We start from the raw sequence: 15,404 nt of genomic DNA on the forward strand, positions 1-15,404 counted from the left end.
CAAATGGCAATAACAGTAATACCATCTTCCTGAATTCCAAGTATTAGGGAGTTGTACTGTACAGAAAGCTGTTTCAGGTTCTGGGCCACAGAACAGTATTTCATGCTTGTGAGTAACAGACATGTCTCTATAGCCATAATCCAAGTTCTGGATCTGGGTTTATTATGTAATTATGCAAAAATAAACCAAAAATTGAAGTACATAAATTCATATATCTCCATCTATTGTTAATTTGTGGAGGAAACATTCTGATTTTTCCATCTGTTTTTTTCCCCTGAAACAATATAAGAAAGGCAAGTGGTAGCTGCAGGTATTGAGGACCTGCCTCAGCCTCCCGAGTAGCTGGGACTACAGGCACATGCCACCATGCCTGGCTAGTTTTTGTATTTTTAGTAGAGACGGGAGTTTTACTATGTAGGCCAGACTGGTCTTGAACTCCTGACCCCAGGTGATCTGCCCACCTGAGCCTCCCAAAGTGCTGGGATTGCGGGCATGAGCCACTGTGCCCAGCCTAAATACTGAAATTTATTAGTAGCTTATACCATCCATTGGATCATTTAAATCCTCTTTCAACACCAAAAAGACTGTGTCAGGGCCTTTTGTGTGTGTGTCTATTTTGGATTTTAGATTAAAGAAACTTCAAATGCACCGTTCCACCTACTATTTAGGAGTTAATTTCTATGGCAGTCAGTTTGCCACTGGATTGAGGGATTTGAGAGTCTTCACTTGTGGTTGCTTTTATCTGTGTCATATGGGGAGGAGCAACAGTGAAGAATGTTGCTTATGTCTTACGCTATTGTCATCTGTCCAACCTATTTTATGTAAATTTCCCTTAATGACATGTTATAGATATGGTCTGCAATATTGGAATTTCCACTGTGAAGTTAATGTGTGGAGATAAATTTTGGCATGACCACAACCTGGTCTTTATATACCTGGAGTCCACTCATTGTTACAGACCATAACAGCCCCAATATCAAAGATGCTGAAGGAAAAGCATGGATGAAGTTCAAAACTCTGGGTACAAAGTTCTGGACATATTTATAATTTTTATCTCCTTATGTTGTGGTCATTCAGTAGCATTTAATTATCTGAGTATATTTGAGTCAGTGTGTGGAGTTTCATTCATTCATTCTCATTACTATATTCACTTTTGTTGAATACAGTTACTCTTGTATAAGGTGTTTAGTTGCTGTAAGTAAAACACATGTTCCATTGCCCTTCCAAAGGGAAACCTATAATGTCTTTTATTCTCTCTTCTACTTAACCAACAAAATGCATTTGTTTTAAGCCATGATAATTTTAGACCTTGAGCAATTCATAAACCACTCCAAAATAAGTGGTTTGTAAGCAAAAGAAGGGATTAACCTTTTCATGAAATAATCCCATTATCAAATAAGAAACTTCAGTTTTAATTTTTAGAAATTTTACCAACTCAAATAGTGTCTCAAAATCTCTCATACTGATGTTTATTGGTGATATAAGTTGATTGTTGATATAGACACAATTACCAGGAAATAGACACCCAAATATCCATTTTTACTGCTTCATACACCTAACTTCCATTCACTAAGTGGTGCATACCAGTCAGTTCATTAGGCCAATTTGAATAGGTATGAAAAATCTCCAAGGAAGAGAAATAGTCTCCAAGGAAGAAAAATAATCACCTAGAAGGGAGCACTGTATTGGGGGTCCTCATTTCTCCTAAACACTTTGTTGAGAGAAAGAAGAAGGCATTGTGCAAAACGGGAGAATAATTAAATCATTCCCTGCTTCTTTCCTTAGCACATATGGTACTAAATGAAGTAGTGGATATCACTGGTGTTCCTTTCTTGTGGTTGAGACCAGCTTACATACTGAGAATCCTGAAAGGTGTAGAACAAAATCCTGGAAATGTAAAGCTCTTCTTGAGTTGAGGCATGCATTAGATTCTCAGTTTTCTAACACCCATAAAGCAGAAGAAAAGACAAAAATCCCATAATGCACAATGACTTTGACATAAATAACCCAGTTATTCAAGAACAGCACAATGTGTTAAGAAGAAAGATACAGTTCTTCCCATGGGACAAAGACTATAACTTCATACTAAATGACAACTTTAGTAGTATCTTAGACAAAATAAGGACCTATATAGAGCATTTCTTATCAGGTCCTATAATATGACATCATTCATAACAGAGTTTTGTAAAAACATTTTGCTGTCTGGGAGGAGGGGGCAGAAGATGGGAGGGGTGGCGTCTCTGACACTCAGATTTCTCAAGGATGTTTACTGGTTTATGGGTCACTCAGGTCCATGGATCTTACTTCTCTTAACTGAGTTTCTGAAAAGAACTAGGCTGGAGTAGCTTTGATATCATATCCTTTAATTAACAAATGTATTGAGTATAGCTGCTTGGTGTTGCTGGCCAAGGAAAAACCATAAACTTACATAATCAGGATTGTCCTCCTATGGCATAAACGTTATCAGAAAGCTGCATCACTTCTGCTTGGGCATAAACTGAGAGTTAATTTTTCCACAGCACTACAGTATTCCTCAAGAGATCATTGTGGATGTTTTCTAATAATACATTTTTAAAGGCGTGGTCAGAGTCTCCAGGTTTTACTGCTAGAGATTGGCCATATTTTATTATATATGTAATTCGATGGACATCTAAATTATGACTTTCTGTTTTGGTAAAACATTCATAGCTTATCTAGTGCTGAACCATGTAATTTACCCTCTAGTCTCCATGATAATCAGGTTATAATGTATAGATTTTAGCTTCAGTTACTAAATGTGATTTATTTTAATACTTGGTAGTCATAGAGCAAATAGTTCAAGATAAAAGTCTCTACAGTGCCTGAAAGAAATTTTCTGAAAATGTATCTATAACTCTTCTTTAACATTTTATTATTATTTTATTACAGAGATCATTTATGTTTCTGGAAGTGAGTATGAGTAATAATTGAAGACACAGATTCTCATCAACCAGAGAAAACCAAATAATATTTCTCTGTTTTTCCTAGGCATTTTATAAATACATACAATTTATACTTCACAGCCCATTTTTGTTTGCAGAGCCAAAAGATGATGAAAAGAGAACAAAACGTGCCAACTAGCTTTTTTTGTTTGTTACAGATAGGACATTTTAATAGAAGAAACTGTGTATTTTTAACTTGTCAGATCCCAGTGTAGAACACTAATTGGAGAAGCCTAATTTTTCAATTTTTCAAGGAGGAAACAGCATATATTTTATATTTAATGTCTAGTAATGAACCGATAGCTATGAGACAGGAAAGGATTCCATTTTTAAAAGTTAAATGGACTATAGACTTCAAGGTTGGGAACATCCATACAGAATGTGGTCCTTGAATAATTTTGGGGTAGAAAATATCTTTCATATATAGACAAACTGCTATATTTTGTCTAATTGTCTCTGAATAATGATTGAATGTTATCATGCAGGGGATTTAGAATTCTGGCTAAAATAAGGCCTTCAGTATTTAAATAAATTGTTAAAATATTCATAAAAAGTAAATTAAAGATGGTCACAAATTCTCTTGTTATTTCACCCATGTTATTTAAAGGTTGAATCTGAGCTGAGTATATTGCTTGCCAATAGGATAGAATGTGAGAGAAAATGTAAGATAAGTAGCATTCTGAGACATCTAAAACTATAAAATGCCTTGCAGCTTTTACTTTGGTCTTTTGGAACACTTATTTTGGGGGAAGCAAACTCCATGTAAGTAGTGCAAGCCCAAGACTTCATGCTGTGAGGAAGCCCCCTTGGGCTACAGGAAGAGAAGCAGATGCCTGAAGCTTCTGGCTGTTCATCTATTCAAGCCCAGGTACCAGATTTGAATGAAGAAGTTGTCAGAGGACTTTATCCTCAGCTGCTCTGTGGCTGAAACTCTATGAAGGACCCCAAGCTGAACATACCATCTGCAGAACCATGGGTGATGAAAAAGTAAGCTACTGAGTTTTGGAGTAGTTTATGATACTATAGTAAGTAGGTAACTGGAACACCCAAGTTGTAACTAAAAAGAGCCAGCCCATAGTCAACTTACCAGTTTTATAGCAGGAACATTAAAGAGCCTTGAAATATACACTTTTGGTGAAACAGAACATTTCTTGAGAGGGATCGGGAAACCCAGGATTTAGTCCTAGTTCTGTAACTGCAAAGTATGTACAGTTGGGCAATCAGTTAACCTCTTTCAGTTTTGGTTTCATCATCTATAAAATGAATGATTGGGACAAAATGAATTTTAAAGTATTGTGGAGTTCTAAAATGCTTGAGTTAATAACTTGGAATCAATAACAGGTAGTCTCTGGTTGCCTGTATTTTTTAATTCCCTTAGGCTCTTAAGTGCCATCATAACCAAGCAGGCAGGAAATAAGAAAATTATGAGCCCCATTGATGGCAACTTGACTGTTTCACGTATTCCCTCTGAGAAATTTTTGGCTATGCCAGGAATATAGCAGTCATGTAGTGGGAAGGTTTTGCTGAGTCATAATACCTTAGAATTAGAAAACTGGCTTCATGCAGGATGAGCACGCCTATGTTTCAAATTTATTTCCAGAAGGAAGCTGTGATTAGAGTCTTTGCTATAAAGGAATCAGATACCAAATGCCTTTTTGTTTTAGAATTCATGCTAGTTAGATGACTTTCTTTCTTTCTTTTTTTTTTTTTTTTTTTTTTGAGATGGAGTCTCACTCTGTCACCCAGGCTGGAGCGCAGTGGTGTGATCTCGGCTCACTGCAACCTCTGCCTCCCGGTTCAGTCAGTTCTCCTGCCTCAGCCTCCTGAGTAGCTGGGACTACAGGCACGTGCCACCACACCTGGCTAATTTTCTATTTTTAGTAGAGACGGGGTTTCACCGTGTTGGCCAGGCTGGTCTTGAACTCCTGACCTCAGGTGATCTGCCCGCCTTGACCTCCCAAAGTGCTGGGATTACGGGCATGAGTCACCGTGCCTGGCCACTACTTAGATGACTTTTTAAAGGAGAAAACACAAAACTCATGATTAACTCAAGTTTTAATTTGCTGTAGAGAACTTGAAATCCCCTTTTGCTTTTAATGTTTCACCAAAATCCATCTAAATTTCAACCTCTGAGGACTTTGGATTTGTTATATGAAAAGATATTTAATGAAGACTAACTAAATGTATTATAATCACTGAATGTGGCAGGGTAAAAGTCTAGCACCCATGTTTTCCCTTCAAGTGATTCATAACACCTCCAGGAGAGAACACATGTTTAAAAAATAGAAATATTAATAATGAAATAAAGTTATATAGGAGATATTGATAATGGTTATATAAATAATCACTTTCAGGGTTTTTAGACTGAGACTCTGGTGTATTCAACTAGGGGCCACATTTAAATCCTTTTGATTGCAGCATGTTTGATGGTCATTAGGAAACCTGGGTTTAGGGACAGGAGACAAGGTGGAAGAAAGGAAAAAAAAAAGAAAGATGATATATGAAGTGCATTCATAAGAGGGTTGTACCTTCTTAGACATGGTGGGAGCATGATCACACACACACACACACATGCACCCACACGCACAAGCTGAACCTTCTTCCTCTTTTATTTAAAACATTGAATTGGTTATAGCTACTTGCAGTGTTCTGTCCCTAGCATTACTATTTCTCTGGCAAAGATGGAGTAAGGGTTGGGGAGTTTCCTCACCTTGACCCAAGTGATTTGAATTACATTCAGTCTTCATATCATCACAGAACAACAAACAAGACCAGACTAAGGGTTCATATAATGGGTCAGGGTTTTCAGCTTTCTCAGCTTGAATATAATTCAGAATGAGCTGTCCCTGAACATGTCTGGAGAGCTTGGGAAGCTGACCTACAGGAAGCCTAATTTACATCAAGATCAAGGGCCTCAGTGATAATTACATTAGAGTATTCCTGGAATTCCTTTTTATTTTGGGATGAGTCACTCTTTAAGCAAAATACATGTACTGCGTACCTTTGTGGTGCTGCTGACTGGTATGTGTAGCTTGAGTATCTCATATTTAAGCACTGCCTAATGTGTGTCTGAGCTCTAGCCACACATTCATTTACTTAAACACTTTGCCTATACATAATTATTTACATTTACTCTTTACCTATACTTTTACCTACAACGTTCCAACTTTCCCACCTCATTCACTTTTCTTTAATGTGTCCACTGATCCACTTCATGGAATAGGTCAAGCACCATCTCCTTAAGCAAACTGCAATAGCCTTGACAAGGCACTTCATAGCACACTGCAAACCTTTCGTGTTCTTTGCTATGCTGTTTTACAAAGTTTTTGTACCCCCACTTAACTATAAACTCCTTGAGGGCAAGGATAATGGTTTGTTTCTTAATTTTTACTTTAGATTCAGGGGCACATTTGTAGGTTTGTTTTATTTATATATATATATATATACACACACATACATATATATACACACACATATATACATATATAAATATATATATACATATATACACACATATATACATATATACACATATATACATATATACACATATATACATATATATACACACATGTGTATATATATACACATATATATACACACACATATATATATACACACATGTGTATATATATATATATATATATGTCATGTGTCACAGGAGTTTGCTGTACAGATTATTTCACCACCCAGATAATAAGCATAGTACCTGATAGGTAGTTTTTTTGATTCTCACCCTCCTCCTTCCCTCTACTCTCAAGTAGGCCCCGGTGTCTGTCATTTCCTTCTTTGTGTCCATATGTACTCAATGTTTAGCTCCCACATATATGTGAGAACATGCAATATTTGGTTTTCTGTTCCTGTGAGAACATGCAATATTTGATTTGGTTTTCTGTTCCTGTGTTAGTTCGCTTAGGATAATGGCCTCCAGCTCCATTCGTGTTGCTGCAAAGGACATGATCTTGTTCTTTTTATGGCTGTGTAGTATTCTACAGTGTGTATGTGCCACATTTTCTTTATCCAGTCTACTGTTGTTGGACATTTAGGTTGATGCCATGTCTTTGCTATTGTGTATAGTACTGCCATGAACATATGCATGCATATGTCTTTATGGCAGAACAATTTATAGTTCTTTGGGCAGATATCCAACAATGGGGTCACTAGGTCAAATGATAATTCTGCTTTGAGTTCTTTGTGAAATCGCCCAGCTGTTTTTCACAACGGCTGAACTAATTTACATTGCCACCAGTAGTGTGTAAGCATTTTCCTTTCTCCAAAACTTTGCCAGCATGTTATTTTTTGGCTTTTTAGTAATAGCCATTCTGACTGGTGTGAGATGGTATCTCATTGTGTTTTTGATTTGCATTTCTCTAATGATTAGTGATGCCGAGTATTTTTTCATATGCTTGTTGGCTGTGTGTATGTCTTCTTTGAAAAGTGTCTGTTTATGTCCTTTGCCCACTTTTAAATGAGTGGCTTTTCTGGTTGATTTATTTAAGCTCCTTATAGATTCTGGATATTAGCCCTTTGAAGGCCCTTGCTTTTACATCTGTGTTCTCAATGTCTAGTTCAGTTTTTTGAATCAATTAATAAATAAGTGCTAGAACAAGAGAAAAGTGGAGGGTATTTTCAATTTGGGTAATGCTTGAGGTAATTCAATGTGTCTGTGTTAGTTTCCTATTGCTGCTATAACAAATTACCACAAACTTAGCGGCTGAAAACAACACAATATATTACTTTTCAGTTTTGGAGGGGTTAGAAATTCTATGATCAAATGTCCATAAGGCTGCATTTTTTTTAATAGAATCTCAAGGAAACAATCCATTTTCTTGCCATTTCTAGCTTCTAGAGGCTGCCTGCATTCTTTGGCTTATGGCCCTTCCTCCATCTGCAAAGCCAGCAGTGTAGCATCTTCAAATCTGTTTGATTCTGACTTTCTTCTTCCATTGATAAGAACCCTTGTGATTACATTGAGGCCGCCTAGATAATCCAAGGTAAACTTCCCCTCTTGAGATCCTTAATAATATCAGCAATCTGCCTTTTGCTATGTAGATAACATATCCGCAAGTCTTGGGTATTAGTACTTGGACATCTTTGTGGAGCCATTATTCTGTCTACTACAACATCTTTTTAGGATGTCTATTAGCAAATGTGGTTAAGTGAATGGTATCCTGGCTAAGACTGGAAGGAGGAAGCTCACAATCTGGCAAGACAAAGCTGCATCTTACACATCTATCTTTAAAAGTTTGTCTTCTTGGATTTAACTAGGAAATAAACACAGTGCTTCATAGATAATACTGGAAAATTTCATGATATAATGTTCTCTGTTCTCATATTGAAGAAGCTTTCTTCCAATAACTAAATATGACTCTCTAGACAAATGACAATCACAATAACAGTAACAACATCAACATGTGCTATTTCCCTCCTTGAAAGTAAGAATTATTGCTACATCAAATAACAACCGTTGCACATTTCTATCACCAGGGAAGCTTTCTAAAGGTATTAATACCTGGGACTCTTTCCCATCAAAGATTCTTATTTAATTGGTCTGGGGTGGGTTCCCAATATTACTATTTTAAAAGCTACCCAGGTGGTTTTAATATTTCAGAGGTTTCCTTTGGCCTATATATACATATATATATATATGTATATATATATATAAAATCAGAAATGACTCATTATAAGTTATTAAGCTATTAGTTGCTCTGGTGTCAAGTTGAAAAGACTAAGAGCAGTGTAAACTGTGCAAGTTCAGCATGATTAAACCATATTAAATTCTTCTAGACAATTTTCTCATATTTCAAAAAGAAACTGTAGTTAGAAATTTGAGATGATGTGCGTTTACCTGTAAGTTAACTTCATGAATCTCACTTTACTTTTGATATAGACACCGGAGATATATTTCAGGAGAAATGATTTAATGTTTTCATGGTGTGATGGAGCTTGAGAACATATAAAGCAAGAAGAAATTGAGCACTAAGAAGCTGATCTTAGTTTTCTCTGAAAGTGGATAAAAAGAAAAAACCTCATTAATTGTTTCATAATAGTTTGATTCAAAAAGCAATGTAATGCAATCCACAAGGACTGGTGGATTTGGGAATGCATATGAGCCAACCAAGGTGATTATAAATAAGGAAAAGGGCTCAGGCTATTTCCCCATAGAGGAAAGGACAAGGCTTTCCAGTGCACCAATGCTTTGGTAATGTGAACATAATTATATTGTTCTTTAAAAATGCACTGCAAGATGGATTACCTGTCAGAATGGCAGCCACTTTATACTTCTTAAATCACAATGGCCAGCAATTGCATTATGCAGGAAAATACTATCTCCTGAGTTATAAGTTATATAAGTTACAAGATGCATTTTTTCTGCACCTTACTCATCCAAATCACTATATTATAAATATAATGCCTACAGATTTCATTATGTATCAGAATGACTTTTTTATTTTGGTGACGATGCTCTAAATATTAATCCCTGGTTGAAGATAACAGAGGAAATTCAAGAAATGTTCTAGCTGTTCATACTGACATTTCTGCTGAATGTGACTGCTTTATGAGCTTGGATTTCTTTTTTGTCAAAGTACTCTCAGTTCAAGGAGTAACTCTCGGCATACTTTAAAAAAATTGGCATAGAGCGCCCCAGAAACTCATAGTACTGTGACATTGTCATCTTTTGCAGGTCATAACTTTTGAATACACTTCAACATAACCCCCTGAACTCTTCGTGTAACTGCCTGCTATACCGCTCATTGCTCCACAACAGAAGAAAAGTCACGGCAGTAATTTGAACCTTAACAAATATAATATCCTTGATTCACTAGGAATGGAATGAATTCTGTGTGCTAGAGGATCCATCTTTTCAAAATTTAGAAACTTTGTTTAAACATTTATTATACCCTTGTCTATTTGGATAAGTCATTTAGTTTAAGGGCTATACAAAGCATCTTTGCTAATGAAATTTTGACTTTAACATCAATAGTACTGCTGTGTGTTTTCCCGTAAACAAATAAACAGCAGATGTGCTATTCTCTGTGTTTAGCTCTGCATTGACCTTTAAGATATATACATATTTTTACTCTTAAGAATCTCATATATTTAAAAAGTTGCGCTTTCACTTCCTCTCCATCTAAAAACATTGCTGAGGTATTTTTTCTCCTGTTGTTCCCCACACTTACTGCAGAAATATTACCTTATATGTAGTTATATGGAAAATAGAAAGTGTCAGACATGAATGGTCCACCCAACAGATAAGATCTTCTATGTATGTTCTCTTTATATTTCCAGTTCACCAACTTCAGCCTATCTTAAAGTGGAAGAAATATTATTTTTCCACAATACAGAGTTAATAAAGGGATAAAGAGGAAACTGAATTCATCTTGAAGCTGCTTTTATCCTTGTGCTTAATTGTAAGCTGTAGCAAAGTTGATAGCGCACATCGGGGCAAAGGAAACCCTCCATATCTCTAATGCCTCACAATTGAGAGACACTAATGTTTGCCACTGTGGTCTCAGTGGCTTTATTGGGAAGAAAGAAAAAATGCTCTAATGGTGTCTGCTGGGCTTGAGAGTATAGCTGGACAAAAAGACAATGCCCTGCGTTCCAAATACAGAATGCGTCTTTTTTTTCTTTCTGTTTTGGAAGGGTATGTATGTTTCTTTATGAACACATCGTGTTTGTTATGCATGCCTTTTCAGTGTGCAGGTTTAAAGCTTTTCCACAAATAGCAAGCAAAACTAAAGCTAAGAGACTATCCCTTTTAACAAAGTCAAGCACAACAGGACAATGGGACTTTCCTAGGTTGAAGGGAAAATAAAATGGGAGGGGGGAAATTTCTGGAGCTCTCTACCCACAACACCATGGTAGGATCTATATGGTCTTCAATCTCCAAAATTTCTTATGGTTTTAAATTTTCTGCCTCAATTTGTTTTCACTGGGATGCTAGTCACATATTCTGGTATTGGAAAAATTAATGAATGAAGGTATTCTTAAACTTGGCTGCATTACTGCTGTGCATACTGAGACAAATCCAACAGTGAAAATAAACATCATCAAGTTCTGGTGCTTGTGTGTTTGCAGAACCATAATATTTTTGAATTGCACCAGGCCTTGGAGATCATCCAGTTATAGTACATCATTTTCCCCCTGAAAAATAAAAAGATTGAGGCCCTCTAGTGAGAATGTTTTAGTCATGCTTGTAACTCCTGAGTGAAAACATAAACCAATGTAGTTGCTGGCCTTAAGTGGCTCCCAGGGGCAATTTTGGCAGGACTTACCTTCTTTATAGGCAGAAATTTACATGTGCACTAAAAGGTCCATGGTTTAAAGCATAATGACTGGAATATACATTTGTTGATTGAATTAATAAAACAAAATGTGATCCTCTAATGGACTGTCTGAAATGGCTACCCTTGCAGGGATTTTCTTATGAGTTAAGACATTATGCTTCCAAGCACTCCTCTGGAAGAAGTAAAACATAAAATTAACAGATAATGTTGGGGAGTATTATTCTGGGCCAGCTCCTGTCTGAATTCATGTAGTTTAGGGTGATGCTTCTGTAATACTGTGTAAAAAGTGGTATTAATTCACAACAGAGTTTTTTTTTTAATCGGTTCAAGGCTAAATGAAAAATTAAATAAATAAAAAAATAAAATAATTTAGAAATATTTTAAATTCTCTCAATTTAAAAGATGGCCCTTTTCTATGATATGAATTCCTTTTCATTTTTCTGATATTGAAATATCTATTGTCTTATGAAATAATTGTGCTACTACGTAAGATTTTTTTCTTATGTCATCTTGAAAAAAATTGCCAACACTGTATTTCATTGGTCCATGAAGTGAAATGTTTGGTACTTCTTGATTTCCACACCTTGGGTGGCTTTTACTATGTCAAGGATAGGGTTGTTGGAGACGAGTAGGAGGTCTTGTAGCCTGGCTGCTGGGTTAATAATGAGGCACTTGCATAGAGAAAAGTAGTGGACCATTATAAGCTGCCACCCTAGCCACAAAACAGTGACCCTTGTCTGTCCATAGAACACACAAAGCCCAGACTGTTTTTCTTCTGCCATATGTTCTGCCATATCCTTTATCTTCCATACTTTTTTGTTCTTTTCTGGATAGTGTAGGTAAATGTCCCAGAGGCTGACCAATGGATGGCTTTAAGCTGCCTGCTTGACCAAGGCATCCTATGTCAAATAATAAAAATAATAAAAATGAATAGAAATTTTTGTCAGTGGTGGAAGGAATAATGAAAACTGCATTGGTTTTGAAAGACAGGTGAGCACTATGAATGCCCCAGACTCTACCAGTCTGGGAGTACACGTAAGGTTGCCTTAATAGTTGAACTTCCAGTCCACTGATTGTGTGGCTCTTACGTGCCTGATGGGAAACATTTGGCATCTTCTCCAAGGTCCTTCTCCCCTGTGCTTCTCCCCTGTGCTCGCAGACTTTAGAGGAGACTACCAGAAGGAATCCACAGCAGTCCAAGCTGCAGATTGTGCATTGCCTGGCTCCACATTGCTAACCTCAGCTCCACCACAGCCTTCTGTCCCGTTGCTGCACATTTCCAAATTGTCACTCCCCGTTCCCTCCCTAAAACACTGCCACATCCCTTCCTGTAGTTCTGGGTTTCTGGGCCTCCCTCAGACTTCTGCTCTTCAAAACTGACCTCAGGGTTACTGCTCTTCCATATACCATCTTGGCTTAAGCACGGATACACATTCTTTCCTACATTTCCTGCATTACAGCTGAGGCTAAACCTCTCATCTCAGCCCCATATCTGCCTCCTACATGGAATGTCTCTCTCTATATATTTACTGGACTGTTTCCTTGTGACAGAGGCCTGTACACCTCAATCCTTAGGAACGTGCTTAAACACATAGACACTTTGAAATTCAGGCTAAATACTTGGGACCCTTTTTCATCTTTAAGACCCACCCTCCCCAAATTCCTAATTTGAAATCGTAAGATCTCTATCTTTTTAGGATGGCTGAGAATTTGAATGCCCAAATCTTTCAAAAGAAGTGCTACTTTAATTATAGCAAGGGTGTAGCCTTGCCCACCAGCCAAACCAAAGCTATCACCTGAGCATACAATAGTCTCACAGGAGAGCATTCTGGGTTACTCTGTGACACCACATGCATGGCATAAAGAATATGGTCTAGTTAGAGGCTGACTTCCTGAGAGTGGCTTAAATTAGATATTTTAGGTGCTTCCAAAATTTCAAATTTCTCAGGAAGCTTGTGAAGTTCTAAATTTACCTGGATATCTAGAATGAGTTTGCGATTTGGTGGCAAGATTATGGAAGAGGATGTATGCTGGTTTGGAAATGGGTTAAGAGGAAGAACTGTGTGAATTGCTTCACTCTGACAGTGGGATTTAAGGAGAATAGAAGTGATGATCACTGTTTGTTCCACAATACATAATGCTCATTGAATATACCCAAAATGAGCCTTTTGGAAAAAGCCCTCAGAAGGAGAAAGAGAAACACTAAAAAAAAAAAAAAAAAAAAAGGATTGTTTCAAAGGAATGGATTTTTTCATGGTAGCAAATGTTCACTGTTTTAGTTAGGTTTTCTGGGAAATAGACTCTTGAGATGAAGATTTGTATGTAGAATGTTCATTGGTGAATGACTTTGTGGGGACAGCATCTGTTATTGGGCAGAAGACTATGATACAGTTAAAATAATCATTGGCCATTCTCATGGGAGTGCTGAAACCTAGATGACTCTTGAAAGGTGACCTGAATTAAGGCAAGAAGTACAGGCTTTTGTATCCCATCCCAACTAGTCATTGCATGGGAACTGCCGGCAAGGAAGCAAAACTTGGACAAAATTTCCCTTTGGCCAAGAGCAATGCCTGAGAAGGGATTCAGCTGTCAGCCATCAGCAAACACTCTCTGCTTCTAAGGAAATAGGTGACTCCATTTTGATGGGGGATCTAGGCAGTGAATTCAGGATCCATAGCACTCAGGAAGCCCTGAGTGTAAACTAAAGGAAACCAGGAAATGTGTAAATGCTCTGACTCTGCTGTTAAAAAGAGGTCATAAAAGTATAATTGAAGGAATAGGTTTTTGCCATGTATACATTATTTGAGAAATTTGTATCTCCTTGGATTGAAAATGGTGCCTGTTGGACCCATAATAAATTTCACCTCAGAGGCTGTGAGGATGTAGTGAGAAAACATATATAAATTTTTTTTAAATATATATGAATGAAGATAATTAGAATGCACAGAGCATAGGAACGAAGGCCAGTAGCTATAGGAAGAAGCTGGTCTAGAAACAAAGGTGTCAGGGGAAGAGAAAATAAAAGAGGCTAGATGAGCTTGAGGAAAAGTTAAACTTTGTGCTATTTTGAATGGAAAACACTGCTCCTCTATAAGTCCTATTATCACTGTATTTAAGAATTTAAAATGATGTTGATGGGTTTTTTTTCTGGTTTTAGATGAGGCTGAAAGGTCATTTTTTTCCTCCTGCTTTTATGATTTGTCTCCCCAGGGCGTTGTGAATGGCCCAGCATTCCCTGTACTAAACTAAGGGTAAGTCTTTCATCCTTTGTAAAAATGCTGTCTATTTAGGCTCTTTCTAATACCCACTTGTTCCACCCCACAGGGTACTCTGGTTTGTGCTTGCAAAAATTATTTTCTACATATCAAAAAATTTAAATAGAATAAAGAGCAATTCTAGTCACCTTGCCAACCAACTGATAAGTTGATTACATGCATTCAAGTGACAGACTCCAGCTGCCCGTTGCAGTGATAATCTTTGCAAATACTATTTTGAGGCCCAGTTTGACATAGAGGCTGACAAGCTGGAACGCAAAAAGCTATATTAAAATTAACATGCTGTCACCTAGGAAATTTAATTTGCTTTTATCTAAGCAAACACAAGGATATCTTCTGAGATTTTATACTTTTTTAAACATCTGTAGACTACAAGTTCAGTAAGTCTGCTGCACAAAATTATTCATTCTTTTTTTCAAATTATACTTATTGGGTACTGATATAACTGCTTGTTTTAGAAATACGGAAGATGTTAGTGTCCTCAAGGACTCTATAGTGACTACAAGTTCAGGCTTTAGATTCAGATAGTCTGAATTTCTAATTCCAACTTCACTACTCAGTACTAGTTGTGAAATTACATGAAACTTGCTTAGCTTCTTTAAATTTCAGTTGTCTCTAATGTAAATGGAAATAATATTAATGATCAACTTATAGGGTTATTGAAAAGACTGAAAAACTTTGTATTTGTTAGTGCTTGCACATAGTAACCCCTCAGTAAGTGGTAAGCCTCTCTATATGTATGTCTATAGAATTTTATACATAACATAGACATGATATGTACATATATAATCTATATATACACTATGTAATGTGTATGTACATGTATATGCAAACATATACATGTATATATGTGTAATGTATACATACAATATGACATA

General features: G+C 36.7%; 1 long non-coding RNA gene across 1 annotated transcript in view; it reads left to right on the plus strand.

Annotated features, from left to right (window-relative positions):
• Positions 1-3,694: 3,694 nt before the first annotated feature.
• The window catches only part of LOC117981093 (uncharacterized), a 69,275-nt gene continuing 57,565 nt past the window's right edge, over positions 3,695-15,404 (plus strand). The window contains exons 1-2 of the long non-coding RNA XR_008626044.2: positions 3,695-3,947; positions 14,462-14,502. This is a non-coding gene — a long non-coding RNA (uncharacterized LOC117981093). The remainder of the gene's footprint in view (positions 3,948-14,461; positions 14,503-15,404) is intronic.

The sequence above is a fragment of the Pan paniscus genome, chromosome 6 (assembly GCF_029289425.2).
Source record: "Pan paniscus chromosome 6, NHGRI_mPanPan1-v2.0_pri, whole genome shotgun sequence".
Taxonomy (NCBI): domain Eukaryota; kingdom Metazoa; phylum Chordata; class Mammalia; order Primates; family Hominidae; genus Pan; species Pan paniscus.